This window comes from Dama dama, chromosome X, assembly GCF_033118175.1.
Source record: "Dama dama isolate Ldn47 chromosome X, ASM3311817v1, whole genome shotgun sequence".
Lineage (NCBI taxonomy): Eukaryota > Metazoa > Chordata > Mammalia > Artiodactyla > Cervidae > Dama > Dama dama.
Window position 1 is genome coordinate 6,865,334 of NC_083714.1, and position 21,863 is coordinate 6,887,196.

At 42.1% G+C, this 21,863-nt stretch overlaps 2 pseudogenes; both read left to right on the forward strand.

The window, feature by feature from the left end:
* The first annotated feature begins 5,945 nt into the window (after positions 1-5,945).
* Positions 5,946-8,032, forward strand: LOC133051898 (PHD finger protein 1-like; annotated as a pseudogene).
* Positions 8,033-13,739: 5,707 nt separating this feature from the next.
* Positions 13,740-21,863, forward strand: part of LOC133052152 (heat shock transcription factor, Y-linked-like) — a 47,692-nt pseudogene continuing 39,568 nt past the window's right edge.

A 21,863-nucleotide genomic window follows, 5' to 3' on the forward strand; every position in this document is an offset into this window, starting at 1 on the left:
GGCTAATTACTTTACAATATTGCAGTGTTTTTTGCCATACATTGACATGAATCAGCCATGGATTTACATGTGTTCCCCATCCTGAATCCCCCTCCCACCTCCCTCCCCATCCCATCCCTCTGGGTCATCCCAGTGCACCAGCCCCGAGCACTTGTCTCATGCATCCAACCTGGACTGGAGATCTGTTTCACACTTGATAATATACATGTTTCGAAGCTGTTCTCTCAGATCATCCCACCCTCGCCTTCTCCCATAGAGTCCAAAAGTCTGTTCTATACATCTGTGTCTCTTTTTCTGTCTTACATATAGGGTTATTGTTACCATCTTTCCAAATTTCATATATATGCGTTAGTATTCTGTATTGGTGTTTATCTTTCTGGCTTACTTCACTCTGTTATACAGAGTTTTATCATCTCATTAGAACTGATTCAAATGTATTCTTTTTAATGGTTGAGTAATATTCCATGGTGTATATGCACCACAGCTTTCTCATCCATTCATCTGCTGATGGGCATCTAGGTTGCTTCCATGTCCTGGCTATTATAAACAGTGCTGCGATGAACATCGGGGTACACGTGTCTCTTTCAGGTCTGGTTTCCTTGGTGTGTATGCCCAGGAGTGGGATTGCTGGGTCATATGGCAGTTCTAGTTCCAGTTTTTTTTTTTAAGGAATCTCCACACTGTTCTCCATAGTGGCTGTACTAGTTTGCATTCCCACCAACAGTGTAAGAGGGTTCCCTTTTCTCCACACCCTCTCCAGCATTTATTGCTTGTAGACTTTTTGATAGCAGCCATCCTGACTGGCATGTAATGGTACCTCACTGAGGTTTTGATTTGCATTTCTCTGATAACGAGTGATGTTGAGCATCTTTTCATGTGTTTGTTAGCCATCTGTATGTCTTCTTTGGAGAAATGTCTGTTTAGATCTTTGGCCCATTTTTTGATTGGATCATTTATTTTTCTGGAATTGAGCTGCAGGAGGTTCTTGTATATTTTTGAGGTTAATCCTTTGTCTGTTTCTTCGTTTGCTATTATTTTCTCCCATTCTGAAGGCTGTCTTTTCACCTTACTTATAGTTTCCTTTGTTGTGCAAAAGCTTTTAAGTTTCATTAGGTCCCATTTGTTTAGTTTTGCTTTTATTTCCAATATTCTGGGAGGTGGGTCATAGAGGATCTTGCTGTGATTTATGTCAGAGAGTGTTTTGCTTATGCTTTCCTCTAGGACTTTTATAGTTTCTGGTCTTACATTTAGATCTTTAATCCATTTTGAGTTTATTTTTGTGTATTCACCATGGGGCATTTTCATTGCCCCAGATGTCTCACAGCTTTTCCTGTTTTCCTTTTTTTTTTTTCACACCCCACTGTGTTTCATTCATTTCCTCCTTTCTACCTCCACCTAATTAGTTCTTTCTCTGTCTCATTTAGTCTACTGTTGGTTCCTTCCAGAGTGTTGATAATCCCAGTTATTGCATTGGTTATTACTGCTTGATTCTTCTTTATTTCTTCTAGATCCATGGTAAGCATGTTTATTTCTTCTCGGTCTGGGCCTCCAGTGTATTTACTGGTGACTCCACTTAGCTTTCAAGATTTTGGTCATCTTTGCTCTCATTATTTTTAATTTTGTTCAGGAAGACTTCCTATCTCCTCTCCTTTTGTTTGTTTTGGTGGGTTTTTATCATGCACCTTCACCAGCTGCATATTTTTCTCCCTTTTCATTTTGTTTAGATTGCCGTGGTTTGGGTCTGCTTTCTGCAGGCTGGAGGGTTATAGATCCACTTCATTGTGGAACCTGCCCTTTGTGGGTGGGATTGGACCAGTGACTTGTCAAGGTTTAAGGCTTCATGGAATTTGTGTCTGTGCACTGCCAGGTGGATCTGGATCTCTGTGTTCCGCATCCTGAACTCCCTGTACATTTGTTCCCCATCCTGAACACCCCTCCCACCTCCATCCCCATCCATCCCTCTGGATCTCTTCTATCTGGAGTGCAGTGAATTGTCCAGGGTTGTGCTTTGGGGTGTCTGTGGGCTTGGCATAGCTTCTGGTGGCCCCTTTTAATATTAATGTTAATTAATATTAATATTCACTGTCATGTTTCCATTTTGCTGGAAAATAGGTGTGGGGTCTCTTGTACTGAACTTGCTGGCTCGAGCATGGAGCTTGCTTTCCATGTAGGCATGGAAACTCTGGAGCGTGTGTTTGTCCTTTAATGTTCCCTGAGGTCAGGAGTTCTATGGTGATCTAAAGTTCTGGAATCGATGTTCTAGCCTCTGGGTTTCTGTCCCCAAGTTACAGTAGCATCAAAAATCCACATCCACACAATACAGAAGTTAAAATCCCTAGGTTAATGGTGACACAACTCTCCTCATCCAGAAACAAAGGGATTCACAGAGTTACATAGAGCTGAGAAAGGGAGGAGGGAGATAGAGGTGCCTAGGGGGAGAAAAGGGAGAGTCAAAAGGAGAGAGAGCAATCTACTCAGGAAACAAATCCCTAAGTGAAAGCAGATCCTAAAGATTTTGTTCCTAAAGTTACAAAGTTGATAACAATTTTCGGAAAGCAGAAATTAACAACCAAGAGTAAAATTTAGACTCGTTTAAACAGTGTAAAAAAATTGAGGTCAAAATCATTCTCATATACATGAAAGCATGTTTAAAAAATAGATTTATGTTTATTTTTTCATTTTTTCCCAGTTTTGTTTATTGATTTTTTTTTCAATTTACAATATTGTATTGGTTTTGCCATACATTGACATGAATCCGCATGGCTGTACATGTGTTCCCCATTCTGAACCCCACTCCCACCTCCCTCCCCATCCCATCCCTCTGGGTCATCCCAGTGCACCAACCCTGAGCACCCTGTATCATGCATCGAACCCGGACTGGCGATTCGTTTCACAGATGATAATTTACATGTTTCAGTGCCTTTCTCCCATATCATTCCACTCTCACCCTCTCCCACAGAGTCCAAAAGATTGTTTTATACATCAGTGTCTCTTTTGCTGTCTCACATACAGGGTTATCATTACCATCTTTCTAAATTCCATATATATGCATCAGTATACTGTATTGGTGTTTTTTTTTTTTTTCTGGCTTACTTCACTCTGTATAACAGGCTCCAGTTTCATCCACCTCATTAGAACTGATTCAAATGTATTCCTTTTAATGGCTGAGTAATATTCCATTGTGTATATTTACCACAACTTTCTTATCCATTCGTTTGCTGATGGACATCTAGGTTGCTTCCATGTCCTGGCTGTTATAAATAGTGCTGAGATGAATATTGGGTTGCACGTGTCTCTTTCATTTCTGGATTCCTCGGTGTGTATGCACAGCAGTGCGATTGCTGGGTCATATGGCAGGTCTATTTCCAGTTTTTTTAGGGCATCTCCACACTGTTCTCCATAGTGTTTAGAAAGGTAACAATAGTCAATAGAACTAAAAGTTTAGGGAATAATAAAGAACTAAAAGTTTTAAAAGTTGAAGAAATCATAATTATAGAAATAGATCTGAGAATTTCTAAGAAGTTGTTGTGTGCTTTATGGTGTCAGTACAGCATCAGATAGTCTCTTGAAGCTTGTACTTATCAAAGGCTACTGTTGTCCCTCAAGCGAACAGTCTTGGCATTAACTGCAGACTGTTGTTCCACTGAACCTGTCACTTCTGGGTTGGCTTACACTGCTCCGCTAATATTTTCTTCTTCTATTTGAAAGCCTCTCCCTTGTCTGGTTTTCAACATGAATGAGGGTGTGGTAGCCTCTTATTCAACCTCACTTGCTCAGTGATTTGGTGGTGAGGGACAGGACACTGAAAACAAATACCACTGGGATATGTGGTTGTGTTTGAGGTGGATGAACCACATTGGACTTGCCACTGACAAATGTGACATGTCCTTTCTGGGTCCACCCATCTCAGTGTCCCATTTGCAACACGAGGGCACTGTCCCAAGTGGGCCCTATGTTTCATGCACTTCCCAGGTCTAAGCCAATCAGGCACTTAGGTGCTCGGCAAGGGCCCTGACCATGACTGTCTATGTGCTTTGTGCTCTTCCCAGGTCCAAAAACTCAGGTGACTGTGTGGTGGGCAAGGCACTGTCCCAGTTGGGCCATGCATCTTATGCAGCTCTCTGGTCCCAGACTCTCATTTTGCTGCCTGTGCCAGAGGACACAGTCTCAGCTGTGCCGTGTGTCTCCTCAGGGTAGCTGACCCCAGGCTGTTACGATCCTGGCCTGTGTGAACTGTCCATGAAGCCAGGAATTCATGGTTAGCAACTGTCATCCAGCTTAGAGCTTTGTGGGAGATGTTTTTGGGGCCAAGATACCACTAGCCTATTTCCTTCTGCCTCTGGCAGTCGTGCACATTCTTCTCTCCCTGCATGCAGGAAAAGGTCTTAAATGGAAGCTGGCTAGGTCTCCTTTGGTATTTTCTAGTGCACAGTCTTCTGTTCTGTGAGTGTGCCATGGTTCACTACGTGGCCTTAGAGCCTTCTCTCAGGAAAAGTCCTTTTTAAAATTTTTGTCTCACGTGCACCCCAATGTTCATCGCAGCACTGTTTATAATAGCCAGGACATGGAAGCAACCTAGATGCCCATCAGCAGACGAATGGATAAGGAAGCTGTGGTACATATACACCATGGAATATTACTCAGCCGTTAAAAAGAATTCATTTGAATCAGTCCTAATGAGATGGATGAAACTGGAGCCCACTATACAGAGTGAAGTAAGCCAGAAAGATAAAGAACATTACAGCATACTAACACATACATATGGAATTTAGAAAGATGGTAACGATAACCCTATATGCAAAACAGAAAAAGAGACACAGAAGTACAGAACAGACTTTTGAACTCTGTGGGAGAAGGTGAGGGTGGGATGTTTAGAAAGAACAGCATGTATACTATCTATGGTGAAACAGATCACCAGCCCAGGTGGGATGCATGAGACAAGTGCTCGGGCCTGGTGCACTGGGAAGACCCAGGGGAATCGGGTGGAGAGGGAGGTGGGAAGGGGGGATCGGGACGGGGAATATGTGTAAATCTATGGCTGATTCATATCAATGTATGGCAAAACCCACTGAAATGTTGTGAAGTAATTAGCCTCCAACTAATAAAAAAAAAAAAAAAAGAAAAGAAAAAAAATAAATAAAATTTTTGTCTCTAGCGTTCCCATGGCTTAGGATTTTATGTCACCTCAGCTGCGTCAGATTGTCCTCAGGGCACTAAAGCCTGGTTCTAACCAGAGTGTGTTTGATACAACCCAGGCCTCCCTCCCAGGCCCCACTCTATGATGGTGGACAGGAGCATCTGAGCCACTTCTCGGTCGGTAACTGCAGTTACTGGCATAATCTGTTTTTGCTCCTCCCCCCGACAACCCACAGTTCTGTTTCTTCCCCCACTGACACCTACGAGAGAGGGTTTCCTATTTTGCCCAAATTTCTCTTCCTTTATGACTCTCTCTCCAAGATCAGTCTCCATCCCTAAAAACTTTTCCTCTCTTTATATCTCTTATTTTGTCCTACCTCCTTTTTAAGAGACTGGTTTGCCTTTTTCGGTTTCTAGGGCCCATCAACATCGTTCACAAGTTGGTTTCTGGAAGGTGTTCCATGTGCCCCGAGGGCAGGCCTCCCTCTGGAGGAAGGGGCTGCGGGGATTCCCTCTCCCGCCGGGTCCGAGAGCCCGCCCTCCCCATCCGCGGAGACGCTCCGGCTCCCTCCACGCCCTCCAGGCCCGCTGGAGGTGAGGGAGGTGGGGTGAGGAGGTGCCCGCCCCCCGCCCCCCCCCCCCCGCTCCTCCTTCCCCCCCCCCCGGCCCTCCCCTCCCTCCACCCTCCCCTCCCTCCACCCTCCCCCCGAGCCGGTTTGTCCCTCCCCTCCCCTCCCCTCCTTCCCCCCGCCGCCTCCTCCTGCCGCTGCCGCTGCTTTGGCTGCTGCGTCATACGCCCCAGAGGACGGAGGGGCTGGGCCTGGGGACCCCCGGTCTCTGCCTGCACGCCCCCCCGACGCCCAGCCGTGCCCTCCCCGCGCGGGGGTTTCACCTCAGTCTCCCACGTCTGCCTCTGCCCGGCTCCCGGCGGCCCCAGCTGTCACTGGCCCCCCCCAGGATGCAATGGCACAGCCCCCACGGCTGAGCCGCTCTGGTGCCCCCCCACTTTGGGACCCAGCTTCCCCTGCTCCCACCTCAGGCCCTCGGCCTCGACTTTGGGAGAGTCAAGATGTGCTGGCCAGATGGACAGATGGGCTGCTATACTTGGGGACCATCAAAAAGGTGGACAGTGCTCGGGAGGTGTGTCTGGTTCAGTTTGAGGATGATTCCCAGTTTCTGGTTCTATGGAAAGACATTAGCCCTGCGGCCCTCCCTGGGGAGGAGCTCCTCTGCTGTGTATGTCGCTCTGAGACTGTGGTCCCTGGGAACCGGCTGGTCAGCTGTGAGAAGTGTCGCCATGCTTATCACCAGGACTGCCACGTTCCAAGGGCCCCAGCCCCCGGAGAGGGAGAGGGCGCATCCTGGGTCTGCCGCCAGTGCGTCTTTGCCATCGCCACCAAGAGGGGGGGTGCGCTGAAGAAGGGCCCCTACGCCCGGGCCATGCTGGGCATGAAGCTCTCCCTGCCGTATGGACTGAAGGGGTTGGACTGGGACGCTGGGCATCTGAGCAACCGGCAGCAGAGCTACTGTTACTGTGGTGGCCCTGGGGAGTGGAACCTGAAGATGCTGCAGTGCCGGAGCTGCCTGCAGTGGTTCCACGAGGCCTGCACCCAGTGTCTGAGCAAGCCCCTCCTTTACGGGGACAGGTTCTATGAGTTTGAGTGCTGTGTGTGTCGGGGGGCCCTGAGAAGGTCCGGAGGCTACAGCTTCGCTGGGTGGATGTGGCGCATCTTGTCCTCTACCACCTCAGTGTTTGCTGTAAGAAAAAATACTTTGATTTTGACCGTGAGATCCTCCCCTTCACCTCTGAGAATTGGGACAGTTTGCTGCTTGGAGAGCTCTCAGAAACCCCCAAGGGAGAACGGTCTTGCAAGCTCCTCTCTGCTCTGAACAGCCACAAGGACCGTTTCATTTCAGGGAGGAAGATTAAGAAGAGGAAATGCTTGTTTGGTCTCCGTGCTCGCATCCCTCCCCCTGTGGAGCCCCCTCCTGGAGACGGAGCCCCCACCAGGGCAGGGCCCTGGGGGAGGGGTCTCACGTCCCCTGGGGAAGCGCCGGAGGCCGGAGCCAGAGCCCCTGAGGAGGAGGCAGAAGGGGAAAATGGAGGAGCTGGGGCCACCCTCAGCAGTGCGCAACCAGCCCGAGCCCTGGGAGCAGAGGGAGCGGGCTCGTCTGCAGAGGGCACTGCAGGCCTCAGCGTCTCCACCACCCTCCAGCCCTAACCAGAGCTACCAGGGCAGCAGCGGCTACAACTTCCGGCCCACAGACGCCCGCTGCCTGGCCAGCAGTCCCATCCGGATGTTCGCTTCCTTCCACGCCTCTGCCAGCACCGCAGGGACCTCTGGGGATGGTGAACCCCCAGACAGGTGAGATTCTATTCCTTTACCTGTGATACCTCTGTACTCTTAATTTCCTTGGTCTTGTAAACCTTTTTGTTGTTGTTCCTCTGATCCCCACACGGCCTCCATTTCTGGTCAGTCTTTATCTCCATCTGGACTGACATTTGCTTTCTCTCCCTAGGTCACCCCTGGAACTTCACACTGGTTTCCCCACAGACCTCCCTAAAAGTGCCCCCCACTCGATGACTGCCTCATCTTCCTCAGTCCCAGCCCCCTCCCCAGGTGTTCCCAGACGCTCAGCACCCCCTTCTCCCCTGTGCCGTAGTTTGTCTCCTGGGGCCGGGGGTGGAGTCCGAGGTGGGGTCGGCTACCTGTCCCGAGGGGACCCCGTCCGGGTCCTTGCTCGCAGAGTGCGGCCTGATGGCTCTGTGCAGTACCTGGCTGAGTGGGGAGGTGGGGGCATCTTCTGAACAGCCTGCCTCTGCCCGACTGCCCACTGACACACACCGGCACTTTCATACCCTGACCTCTGACCTCAGCTACAGCTGGGATGTACCTGGGGCACTGGGGGGGCACTTCCCTCCACTGTCCAGGCTGGAATCCAGGTTGGGGGTTGGGGAAGAGGCTCACTCTCCTCTACTCCCTTCATGGTTCCTGACCCTTCCCCCCAACCAGTCCCTCATTTCCTTTGACGTTATTTTGTTACAGCTTTTTAAATATTTTTTAAAATTATTTAACCCCTGGGGAGGGAGACTGAGGAGGGGAGGAGAACAGATCCTGGGCTCGGTATCACTGAAATAAAGATAAATAAACAAACAAACAAAAAATTCATCCATCGATGAATTTGTGTGGGAGAAAGTGGTCTGTGCCTCCTATTCCTCTAACATCTTGAGGCCTAACCACGACCCTGAAAGATCCATTTTATTAACTGAAACCTTGTTGTTGCTCAGTCAGTAAGCCATGCCTGACTCTGTGAGCCCTTGGACTGCAGCCCACAAGGCCTCTCTGTCCCTCAACATCTCCCAGAGTCTGCCCAAGATCATGTCCATTGAATGGGCGAAGCTATAGCACCTTCTCCTCCTCTCTAACCCACTTCTCTTCTTGATTTCAGTGTTTTCTGAGAATCGGGGTCTTTTCTAGTGAGTCAGTTCTTTGCTCAGGTAGTCAAAGCTTTAGAGACTCAGCTTCCGCGTCAGTGATTCTAACGCATCTTCAGAGTTGATTTCCTTTATGTTTGACTGGCTTGATCTCCTCGCAATCCAATGGACACTCACAAGTCATCCCCAGCAGGGCATTTTGGTGTTCTCACATCTACACATGTCTACTGGAATGAACATAGATGTGAATCTATGGGCCTCCATGGGTCAAGTCATGTCTTCACTCTTTAACACGCTTCTAAATTTGTGACAGCTTTTCTTCCAGGAAGCAATTGTGTTCTAATGTTATAGCTGCCATCACCAACTGCAGTGAATTTTAGAGCCACAAAAGAGGAAATCTGTCACTGCTTCTGCCTTTTCCCCTTCTATTTCCCACGAAGTGGTGGGACCAGATGCCATGATCTTACTTTTTATAATATTGAGAATTCAAATGTGCTGTTTGCCAAATGTTTTCCTATCAACATTGACAATTGTTGTTTTCTTGTAACTTTGTTTTCCCTCAGTGTTGAGGATAAGAAATTATTTTCTAAGAGTATTCTAAGATGACAGTTACTCATTATATATAATACTTCTGGTTTTAAGTTTCCTGCTGGAAGCATTTGTGCCATGCTTCTGTGACAACTGGGTGAAATGCTGATAAAATACACAGGTTATAAAATATTTCCCCATTAACATAACATATTGAGCCTGTTAATGTTATCTAGTTAGATTTTCTCTAATGTGGCAACTATGGAAATACAAAGGAGGACAAGATCCAAGAGACATAATGTGGAGAGGGGGCAGGAAGCTGAACCACTGTGGCATGAAGGGAGAGAAATTTTGATCATCAATGATTTCTATAGAAATATTTGGTACCAGAAGTTTAAAGTGACGAAAGAAAATTTTACATACTGAATTATGGAGAAGTGATTCTGTTGTATACATCATATAATTTTAACGTTCAGCTAGCCAGAAGAGCCTGATTATGATCTATGCACAGTGCACTGTGCATCTGTTTTACCCATTAAATGGGTAGCTGTTATCCCAAGTCCAGCTAGCTGACCATTGTGCATGTGGTTCAGACATGTTTCTATCTTACTGCAGACTAGAATGTTTCAAGTTGTATTCAACGTGAAGAGAGAAACAACTTTCTTAGAACAATATCTTTAAGTAACTGAGAGTTATGATTTTATGGGCTCAAGGTGTCCTCGTATATATGAACCTGATTTCTTATTACAGAAATAATAGTGAAAGATGATCTAGATTTAGGGAGAGCCTTTCAGCAACAGGATCTGAATTATTCAGCCAGAAGATTGTTAAGAAATACTGGGCTTCCCAAACAGTTCATTTAGGACCTTGGCGGTGAGCAAAGAGTTTGGCCAAATAAATAAAGTTGCCTAAAATTGTATTTTGACATATATGTACACACACACACACACACACACATATATATACTTATTTGCGTGTGTGTGTGTGTATTAAAAAAAAAGTACAATGGCTTATAATTCCTGTTAGGTATAACAGCAATGGGAAAAATTAAAACCCAAAAGTAGAATGATTCAAAAGCCTACTTGGTTACAGAATATATGTAAAGTGGAAATACTTCAAAATGTGTTTTCTTGGCTGCATCTAAAATATGAGGACCCTTTTATATCACTCCCCTCTTTCTTTTTAATAAATATCTATCGATTTTCAAAAGTTTGTACAGGTTTAATGACAAAAAATAGACAGATATACTGTTTGCATAACAGAAAATATTGATACCAACCTTAAATCTCAGGATTATTTCCAACTCTGAGCTCCATTTCAACAGGAAATAACCAAAGTTGTTGTTGACTCAAACACTCCAAGAGCTGGGGAACCCAAAACAGAAATCAAACCTGCAACTGAGATTTTCTGTCACATTTATCATCAACCTCTAAGCCCAACACTTTATTTCCTTTCTTGCTCTAAGCAGTCTCTTCTTAAGATCGAAAAGTATGAAAAAAGAGAGAGAGAGGTAGGAGATTGTAGACCTCCGTGTGTTCCAAGAGTAATTTTAATCAGAGAAGTTAAAAAAGACAGAAACAAAGGAAAAGAATCAAGCTATATAAAATAATAATGATTTAGCCATTAAGCAGAATCCAGGATCTTTAGTTCCTCCTCAAGGGCCATAGATAATATTCTGAGCAATATCCTGTGAGCAGCTTTAGAGATGCTAAAGCCCCAACCAGGCTGAAATTTAAGTACATAGACCACAGAGTAGTTGGAACTAGCCGGCCACTGATGTTGTCTCCCAAAATCCTCAGTAACAGGCCATTAGTGGAATGTCCTAAAACTGATCACACACTCCATGGCCCACCCTCACTCTGTCATTAAACTCTTTCCTGTGAAAGCATTTGGGGAGTGTGGGTCTTTTAAGCACCAGCTGCTAGGACGCCTCGCTTGGTCCTACAATAAACACTACACTTGCTTTCACTGCAACCCACGGTCAGTTGATCGACTTTATTGCACAGAAGCGAGCGGACCCAAGTTTGGTTTGGTAACAGTACTGAATATTAAGAATGTGTGTGTGTAAGGGTGATAGATATTTTATTTCAGGAACCAAGTAGATTTATTGATGTGATTTTCCTGTGTAAAAATTCTTTAGGAATGAGATTTTGCAGGTTTCATTTTTTTGGTTACTATTTACGTAAGCAGCCTGAATTTTAAGTTGATACAGAAGTAAACACTGGTTGAACATTACCCTTCAATTGCTAGGAGACCAGTGACTTTGTGATGTCACAGCTACCCTTCAATTGCTAGGAGACCAGTGATTTTTTTTTTTAATTTATTTTTATTATTATTATTTTTTTTTTCCAGTGGGTTTTGTCATACATTGATATGAATCAGCCATGGGTTTACATGTATTCCCAATCCCGATCCCCCCTCCCACCTCCCTCTCCACCCGATTCCTCTGGGTCTTCCCAGTGCACCAGGCCGGAGCACTTGTCTCATGCATCCCACCTGGGCTGGTGATCTGTTTCACCATAGATAGTATACATGCTGTTCTTTTGAAATATCCCACCCTCACATTCTCCCACAAAGTTCAAAAGTCTGTTCTGTATTTCTGTGTCTCTTTTTCTGTTTTGCATATAGGGTTATCGTTATCACCTTTCTAAATTCCATATATATGTGTTAGTATGCTGTAATGTTCTTTATCTCTCTGGCTTACTTCACTCTGTATAATGGGCTCCAGCTTCATCCATCTCATTAGGACTGGTTCAAATGAATTCTTTTTAATGGCTGAGTAATATTCCATGGTGTATATGTACCACAGCTTTCTTATCCATTCATCTGCTGATGGGCATCTAGGTTGCTTCCATGTCCTGGCTATTATAAACAGTGCTGCGATGAACATTGGGGTGCACGTGTCTCTTTCAGATCTGGTTTCCTCAGTGTGTATGCCCAGAAGTGGGATTGCTGGGTCATATGGCAGTTCTAGTTCCAGTTTTTTAAGAAATCTCCACACTGTTTTCCATAGCGGCTGTACTAGTTTGCATTCCCACCAACAGTGTAAGAGGGTTCCCTTTTCTCCACACCCTCTCCAGCATTTATTGCTTGGAGACTTTTGGATAGCAGCCATCCTGACTGGCGTGTAATGGTACCTCATTGCAGTTTTGATTTGCATTTCTCTGATAATGAGTGATGTTGAGCATCTTTTCATGTGTTTGTTAGCCATCTGTATGTCTTCTTTGGAGAAATGTCTGTTTAGTTCTTTGGCCCATTTTTTGATTGGGTCATTTATTTTTCTGGAATTGAGCTGCAGGAGTTGCTTGTATATTTTTGAGATTAATCCTTTGTCTGTTGCTTCATTTGCTATTATTTTCTCCCAATCTGAGGGCTGTCTTTTCACCTTACTTATAGTTTCCTTTGTAGTGCAAAAGCTTTTAAGTTTCATTAGGTCCCAATTGTTTAGTTTTGCTTTTATTTCCAATATTCTGGGGGGTGGGTCATAGAGGATCTTGCTGTGATTTATGTCGGAGAGTGTTTTGCCTATGTTCTCCTCTAGGAGTTTTATAGTTTCTGGTCTTACATTTAGATCTTTAATCCATTTTGAGTTTATTTTTGTGTATGGTGTTAGAAAGTGTTCTAGTTTCATTCTTTTACAAGTGGTTGACCAGTTTTCCCAGCACCACTTGTTAAAGAGGTTGTCTTTTTTCCATTGTATATCCTTGCCTCCTTTGTCAAAGATAAGGTGTCCATAGGTTCGTGGATTTATCTCTGGGCTTTCTGTTCTGTTCCATTGATCTATATTTCTGTCTTTGTGCCAGTACCATACTGTCTTGATGACTATGGCTTTGTAGTAGAGTCTGAATTGATTCCTCCTGTTCCATTCTTCTTTCTCAAGATTACTTTGGCTATTCGAGGTTTTTTGTATTTCCATACAAATTGTGAAATTCTTTGGTCTAGTTCTGTGAAAAATACCGTTGGTAGCTTGATAGGGATTGCATTGAATCTATAGACTGCTTTGGGTAGAATAGCCATTTTGACAATATTAATTCTTCCAATCCATGAACACATTGGAAGTTCTGGCCACAGCAATCAGAGCAGAAAAAGAAGTAAAAGGAATCCAGATAGGAAAAGAAGAAGTAAAACTCGCACTGTTTGCAGATGACATGATCCTCTATATAGAAAACCCTAAAGACTCTACCAGAAAATTACTAGAGCTAATCAATGAATATAGTAAAGTTGCAGGATATAAAATTAACACACAGAAATCCCTTGCATTCCTATATACTAACAATGAAAAAACAGACAGAGAAATTAAGGAAACAATACCATTCACCATTGCAACAAAAAGAATAAAATACTTAGGAGTATATCTATCTAAAGAAACAAAGGACCTATACATAGAAAACTATAAAACACTGATGAAAGAAATCAAAGAGGACACAAACAGATGGAGAAACATACCGTGTTCATGGATTGGAAGAATTAATATTGTCAAAAGAGACCAGTGATTTTATGATGTCACAGCTTTTTTACTTTGAGAACCACTGTGATGGTCTAGAGAGTTTATCTCTGTAGGCCAGCCAAGCAGCATTTGAAGTTGCAGTGTGTAATATCAGACAAATAAGAAAAGTATCTTAAGAAAGATTTCTTTGAGATGGCACATATTTCTTCAGAAATTCAAGATGTACCTCCTAAAGATGAATCAACGGGTTCAGAAACCTCCATTGGATCTCCTTTGTGTGATTACACACTTACTGAGGACTCAGTTTTGAGATCTATGATTGAAGAATATGCTTTTCAGGCTTTGTTTGAGGAAGTTGTGATAAAAATGCCACGTTACACATTTTCTGTCTCTGAAACAAATGAATTGAACGATTTTCTTTCACTCAATTTTCCTCAAAAACTTTGGAAGATAGTTGAAAGTGACCAGTTTAAATCTATTTGGTGGGATGAGAGTGGCACTTCTATAGTGATCAATGAAGAAGTCTTCAAGAAAGAAGTCTTGGACAGAAAGGCCCCTTTCAGAATATTTGAAACTGATAGTACGAAAAGTTTAGTTCGACAGCTTAACCTTTATGGGTTTAGAAAACAACAAACTTTTCAAAGACCTGCATCACTAGCTGACTTTCTGGAAGAAGAAAACAATGTCTCTGTTTTGAGAAAGGTATTCCAAATTTTTCATTCATTATTGGCAATATGTAAGATTAAGTTATGTGACCTAGAAAGCATGTTCATATATGTAGCTAAAACTGAATTTAAAATTGAGACAACAAACTGTTGAAAAAGTTTTATTTTTTGAAGTTGAGAACAACTGGAGGTTAAAATATTTAACAAACATTTGATATTTGATATTTAGCAAACATTCCTAGCAACTTGAAATTGGATACAAGCCCTGAAGCTAATTAAAGTGGGATTTACTATATATGATTACAACATATTTTTACTTGGGATTTACTGTATATGTTTACAACATATTTTTACTTGAATATCATAATTGTTTTCTAACATGTAAGGTGTTAAAACTACTAATGAAGGTGTTTTATTTGATGCTATTTAATTCGTATCACTAAAAGAATACATTTTTATAGTTTAGCTTTGCTTGTCAGTTTTACCTTGGTTTATAAAGAAACTAAATAATTTTCTCCTTTGATTTTAGTTACAGATCTATCATAATCCAAATTTCAAAAGGGGCTATCCCCAACTTTTAGTAAGAATGAAAAGAAGAGTTGGGATTTAAAAATGTCTCTCCAATATCTTCTTTAGTTCGAGATTACAAGAAGAAGCATGTTAAAGTAAGGGGCAACATAGATGATCGTAGCTCTAATTTTCTTCCTGAAATCAGTGGGGAGAGTGCATTTTCAGCCTCGACAAGTTTAAGTGTGCCTTTCATACGAAAGCCTTATACCAGGCAGACAGTCACTAATACAGGTGCTCTATCTCCATGTGATTTTCCTTCCCCATCATCAATATCAGTTAGACAAACAGAACAGATTGTGATAGATCCACCTGCTGTTTTAAATCAGTTGAGCATTTTAAATTGGCACTCACATAGCAGCTACACTCAAGCAAATGGCCGCATTGAGAACTTTGTTACTACAAGTACTTCTACTTCTCAGAACTACATCATATCTCCATTACAGAGCAGTTATTTTGGACTGATGGTGGAGTCTTCTAAATTTCCAGTTAGGTACAGCAATATGTCAGCCCATGACAGTCCTTTTCCTAACCTGCAACAGAGAGGCAACTCATGGTCCCCAGTGCCAAGGATCCGTGATACATCTGCCTCCTCTCTTTCAAGGTCAACTCACCAAGAATCTTCATTATATGAAAACCATCCTAATTAAAACTGATCGATCAAGTACATGTCATTATGCAGCATAATGAAGATTAAAATTTACGGTGGGAGACGTCAACAAATTCCTACCATTCTCATATTTGAACAATAAAGTTACATGTTCATCTTCATAGTTTCATTTTCTATTTTGAAACAAGAGTAAAATGAAGCCTTATTTCAATGTCTGGCTATTTTACTGCATTGTTTTATAAACTCTTTAGTTCAAGGAAACATTCTTTATGCATCCTAGGTAAATGACCCCTAATCAATTGTTTGTAAGCAAGAAAATGATAACAAGAGGAAAAGAGGTAATGGATGTAAAAGTGATTTCTGAAATCATCCCTGCTGAAATGAATGGGTGTCTAAATCAGGATGGTATGGAAGAGATACAAGGAGGAAGAGATACAAGTAAAATAAAAAAAATGCAAATACACAGAACATACCTTAGAGCATTCTAAGTTACATCACATTATATGAGTTATTGGATAGAGTTATTGGATAGTTAAACAGATTGTCTTCATTATAGAAATTCATTTCACACTGAAAATATAGATGTTGTAGCCTACTCAAAATCATGATCACCATCACACCATCACTGGGATACCAAAGATAACATGACATAGTCAATGATTGGCCCATGGTCAGCACAAGATAGGTATTTTACAAGTCATATTATATAGGGTCATTTTTGCTCTGCTCTCCTTAGGGCATGCCTTTTTTCCCTCCGACCAAGATTCCATGCTATATTTCCTTATGCATATTTAGATGCTGTTTATCTGTTCCCACAGAGACAGAATAAATTCCTTGTGGTGATTGCAGCACCTGAGCATGGTCAACAAATTCTTTGAAGACATGATATCTGTTTCCTTAGTTGTTTCATTATCTTTCTGTTACACTGTGCTTCTGGAGCTACAATCACTCAAACTACTTTCAGTCATGCTAAGCCCCACCTCACAACTTTGCCTCAACTCTTTCTTAGGGTTGGAAGGAACCTCTGTTTGCCCTCCTATCAAGGTAAGCACAGATATCAGGTCTTTGATGTGTTTTTGATCTACCCTCTTTTCTTCATGTATCTTTCACATCACCTAAAACTTAGAGCCTGAAAATGACACATTTTAAGTACTTAGTGAATTATCATTAAAGAAATGTAATAACCAATCAAATGCTATAAACATTACTCAACAACATCCCATAACCTGCACTATCATCATAATTGACCTTTCCTATTTACTGAGAATTTTTTCCAAGTTGATAAATATTTATTATATTTACATGAATGTCACATGTGGTAATTCAAATTATAAAATGATTGCTACTCTAATGAAGTTTACAGTCTATAAGAACCCATTCTAAGCATGTTGTTTCAGACCCCAGTTCCCTAAATTTCAGTAGTAGTTATAGAGATATGTATTTTAAAAAAAGGAATCATTCAATTTAATCATCTAGAAAAGTCATGGAGTAAGCAGGGATCAAAATCAATGGCTGATCCTTAATATATTTCACAATGAACTACTCTGAGCAGAGTGTCTGCTTGTTAAACTATCCAGATTGTTGTGAATACTACCTAGAAATCTTGGCAATCTCAAATTTGTGGCCATTCCTTTAGGCAGCGGTGGCAACATCAAGTCATGTCCCTGTTTTATTATGGTAATCCACATAGGACAACACAAAGTTAAGTTCACCATTCTCATTCTTGCAGCTAATGCACAGTGAAATCTGTGGAATATTTGTGTAGATAAGGGAGTTGTCCACACAGCACACTCTTTCTTTCACTGAAAACTTTCATTAAATGTAGGTGAGAATACCATGCTTTAGAGAGGTAAGCATTTTACAGCAAGTGCAAGAGTTATTGAAATTGCTGTCCTTAGTTATCACTTCAAGCACAAAGTTCAGTGGCCTTGTTTTAGATTTCAGGCGTCTTACTATGTAGTCAAATTTGCATGCTTTGAGAAATATCACCTTAAATGCAATTACATCTTCTATTTCATTACCATACACTGATTATTCCTTCTCACTCCCTTTTAACTTCTTTTCATGCTCTGCTTTGAGTGGCAGGTCCTTCTCAAAAAAGAACAGGATTAATCCACTTAGTCCTCTGTGATCACTTGGAAAAGGCATGGATAAGACATGCAATATACCATGTTTAAAAACTACTGTTTTTGTTTCCTCCTGAAAACATGTTATTAAATTGTACCTCAATTGCCCTAACAAGGGAAGCCTGGTTGCATGATACATTACCTTGGTGGTCAATTCCCGTATGGCTTTAACATATCCGTACCTTTAATTCTCAAAAGCTTATAGAGAATATAGCTCAGTACATTAGGTAAACATTGTACATGAATTCAGTTTGCTTTTCTTTAATTTTTTAATTTATTTTATAATTGGTGCCTAAAATAGTAAAAGTGAAATTGAAAATTTAAGTGAGGTAAATGCAGAAGATTGGAGCTAAAAGTAGAAAAATTGACAGGAGAAGGTCAGAGGATGGAATCGGATGCTTGAAGTGTAACAAGAAATGTGTAACTGCAGGGCCTAAAGAGGTCACTATGTCTTCAATATTGTTGCCCTACAACATTATTTTCATTTTAGCAAATCACAGAATAGTCTTACATACAAAATATTCTAAGATCCCCTGGAAAGCAGAACAAAGTTATATCTTTTAAAACATTCTGATTTAAAATGTCACTAGAGTGAAATCATTCAACTAAAAAATAACTTCCAACATTAAGCCTACAAGCAAGTTACAGAGAACTTCTGTGCAGTTCATAGGTGTCCTTCAGTGAGTCCTTGGGTTTTCTTTTCCTTTTGTTAATTGTGTTTTGAGCAGGTAAGATGGTGACTGTGCTTGTGTGTGTCCATCAGAGTAAGAACGTGTTTGTGAGTGTATGCCTGGGTTTTCTTTTTGACTTTTATGTTAGAGATTTCAGCTGAAGAGATGGTTAATTCAAAAATACAAGAGGCACAAATTAAAATGCCCATTCAAAAGTCTACTTTCTCTTTTCAAAGTGCAAGACAAACGGGTGAGTTTCAAAGGTTGAAAGCATTTCGATAATAACCAAGCTACTCCATCCAAACATAGTTGAAAACTATGGTACTCTCCCAATCAGCCCAGCAAAAGTTAAGTGGGACCTTAGATGTCTATTATGTCTGGCAATAGCAAAACACCCACCTTCTAATATGGCAGTACCAGAGAAGGCTTAGTAGATGCCTGGGGTTTCAACCAAGTCCTTCCTGTAAGAGGATACCACCTTCCTTCTTAGCCAGCAATGTACTGTGAAGAATTAATGGGGAGCATGGAGGCTGCACACTCACCAATAACGAGGAACACTCTTAGGAATCAAATGACACTAAGGATGAAATCTGGAATTCTGTTCCCACACGGTGGGAGTTGCCTTCCCCCTTCCCAAGTGTATCAGACAGACACTTAAAAATAGAAGGAATAACATATAACATGGCCCACATTCTTCTTACCTAATACCTTAGATGTCCAAGCCCCACCACACTGCTAAGATGCTGACTATACAGGACTTCTGGGCTTCAACTCTGTGTGGCAACCATCAAACAAAAATGTTATGAATATTTGAGATGCACTGATAGTGCAAATCTATAAAGCCAAAAGTCTTGAGATCTGATTCAAAGAGGAAAACTGTGTACTCCCTGTCATCAGTTTTATGGGGCTTTCACATGCATTCACTCACTTCCCAATCTTCAACCTTCACCTGAAGATAAAAACTATGACATTAAGAAAAGAGGAATGGTCTATTCACAGAGAAGGCAAGTGCCAAAGTCAAAATGGGTCCAGCTGCCTACCAGCTTCCATGCTCAGTGATAATGTAGCCCCTTGTAAGCATTCCTAAAGGCGACTAGGATGCACAAGTCAGAGATGCTGCTCACTGGATTACAGAGTTTGACTGAGGAGCTATAAGTTTGTTTACCTCTCACCCCATTTCTAAGATCACATACCATGCTTGTTACCACATCAGAAGATGGGCAGCTCTAGCAGACACTTAGAGACAGGTTGTTGATCCAAGGGGCATGTGGGCTAAGGTTTCCATCTCAGGATACCACATGACTCCACAGGAGTTCTTCTCTGGAAAGTTCTCAAAAGGCATTTAGTTTCATGGCTACAGTCACTTCCAGCAGTGATATTGGAGGTCAAGAAAGTAAAACCTGTCACTTATTCAATTGTATCCCATCGATATATCTCAAAATAATGGACAAAATTCCATGATCTTATTTTGTTTGTTTGTTTGTTTGTTTTTGTACTGAGTTTTAATCCAGCTTTTCCGCTCTCCCCTTTCACCTTCATCAGAAGGCTCTTTAGTTCCTAGTGTTTTCCAGCCATTTGTGTGGTGTCATCTTATAATTAAGGTTATTCATATTTCTCACACAGTAATTTTATTTCCAGCTTTAGATTCTTTCAGCAAGTTACTTTTCATGATATATTCTGCACAGAAGTCAAATAAGCTGGGTGACAGTATATAGCATTGATGTATTTCCTTCCAATTTTGAACCAGTTCATTGTTCCTTGTCCAATTCCAACTGTTGTGTCCTGACCTATATGCACGTTTCCCAGGAAACAGGTATGATGGTCTGGTACTCTTATCTCTTTAAGAATTTTCCACAATTTGTTGTGATCCACACAGTCTAAAGGCTTCCCTGGTGGCTCAGATGGTAACGCATCTGCCTGCAAGGCGGGAGACCCAGATTCCCAGGGTATGGAAGATCCCCTGGAGAAAGAAATGGCAGGTTACGGTCCATGGGGTCACAAAGAGTCAGACACGGCTGAATGACCTCACTTTCACACACAGTCTAAGCTGTTAGCAGAGACAATAAAGCAGATGTAGATGACTTTATGGAATCCCCTTGCTTTTTCTATGATCCAAACACCAATTAAGGTTTACCTATTAAGATAAAATGACTACCTACACATTCCTTTTTTTTTTTTTTTTGTATTATTTTTTCTCTCTCTCTCTCTCTTTCAAGATATCATTTACCAACTGTTACATTCCTGGGCACTTGCCATCTTCTTATACAGGAATTAAATTATGCCCATGACAGTCTCTGACCTTTGACACCCACTTAAAGCAGTTAAGTCTCCAGAGCAGAAATAAGGAATCTGTGCTCTGGGAAAATGTCAGGACAGTTTGACAAATAGCTATTTATTTTCAGGAACTGACTTTTGAGCCCAATTCCTGTATCATCTCTTATCTGGAAAAGAACTACGTTTCTTCAAGCTGATGACAATTCCTCATTAGCAGAAATTTCAGGAAAAATAAATGTGCTTGTCTGCATGTTCAAAGTCAAAGATGTGCCAGTTATGTGTGTATGTGTGTAACCTCCAATCAAACAGATTAATTCATGTCAACTAAAGTTTGTTGTTTTACTGGCATGCAGAAAGGAATTACAGAGCTTGCCTAGAAAGAAAATCAGAAGTTCCCATTTTAGCCTCCAACTAATAAAAATAAAAAAAAAAAAAAAAGAAAACTGAGAGGACTTTGAGTGCAACTCTCTCCATGGAGGCATGACAAATAAAGCTTCTATAAAGACAACAGTTTCCCCAGAGCATCAGATTAATATTAGCAGAAGATCTTGCTCAACAGAGAGGACTACATGGAATCTAGACATAACTGGGAAGAATTGAGGGAAGATGGTAGAAGGAGGACGAGAGGGAAAGGATCAAACCTGTGTCTTGTGCTGGGAAATCAAGGAGCACGGAATAGTTTGAGGATTCAGGCAAGTCATCTCACTATACCTTAAATTACTTTCTATTAAAGGGGAGCAAAGTGAAGAAGCTGATGAAATAGAGCTTGTATAGAGTGAGAATCAAACAGAGAATGTGTGGTGTGGTCCAGAAGTTTCTGTGGGCCAGAAACTGCAATGCAGGTCAACCAGTGTGCATAGGGCCTGGAAGATGAAACTTGGTGTTAGAAAGCCAACCTGGGAGGGAACTGCTTATTACTATGTGGAGATGGAATGATGGATCTGGGACAACAAAGTGTGTAGAAGGAATGCCTTTCGAGAAATCCCAAACTGACTAAGAAGCAGGACCTTAGGGCTCAGTCACACGGAGGAGGTGGTGACACCTTTGAACCCCCCCTCTTCCCACATGCTAAGACCTACTATCAGGCAACAGAGAAAGACTAGCCAGACTACCACTCATGCTGCTGCCACTGCAGGCTAGAAAACGCTCTCATTAGGGCCATAACTTTTCTGCCCATGGCTGCTGGCTCCTCTGCAAAACTGACACCACCAGGGCTCCTACAGTCCAAGAAGCTGTACCACTTCCGCCAGTGTTCAACAAGGCAGACCCACGTGTTCCACAGGAGTCTTGGGGTAGGCTCCTCTGGTGACCATATGGAGAGGTTTTCATAAAACTACATCTGAGACCCAGGGTCAGGGAAACTAACAAAAAGGATTGAAAACTTTCCCACCAGCTGAGCAAGC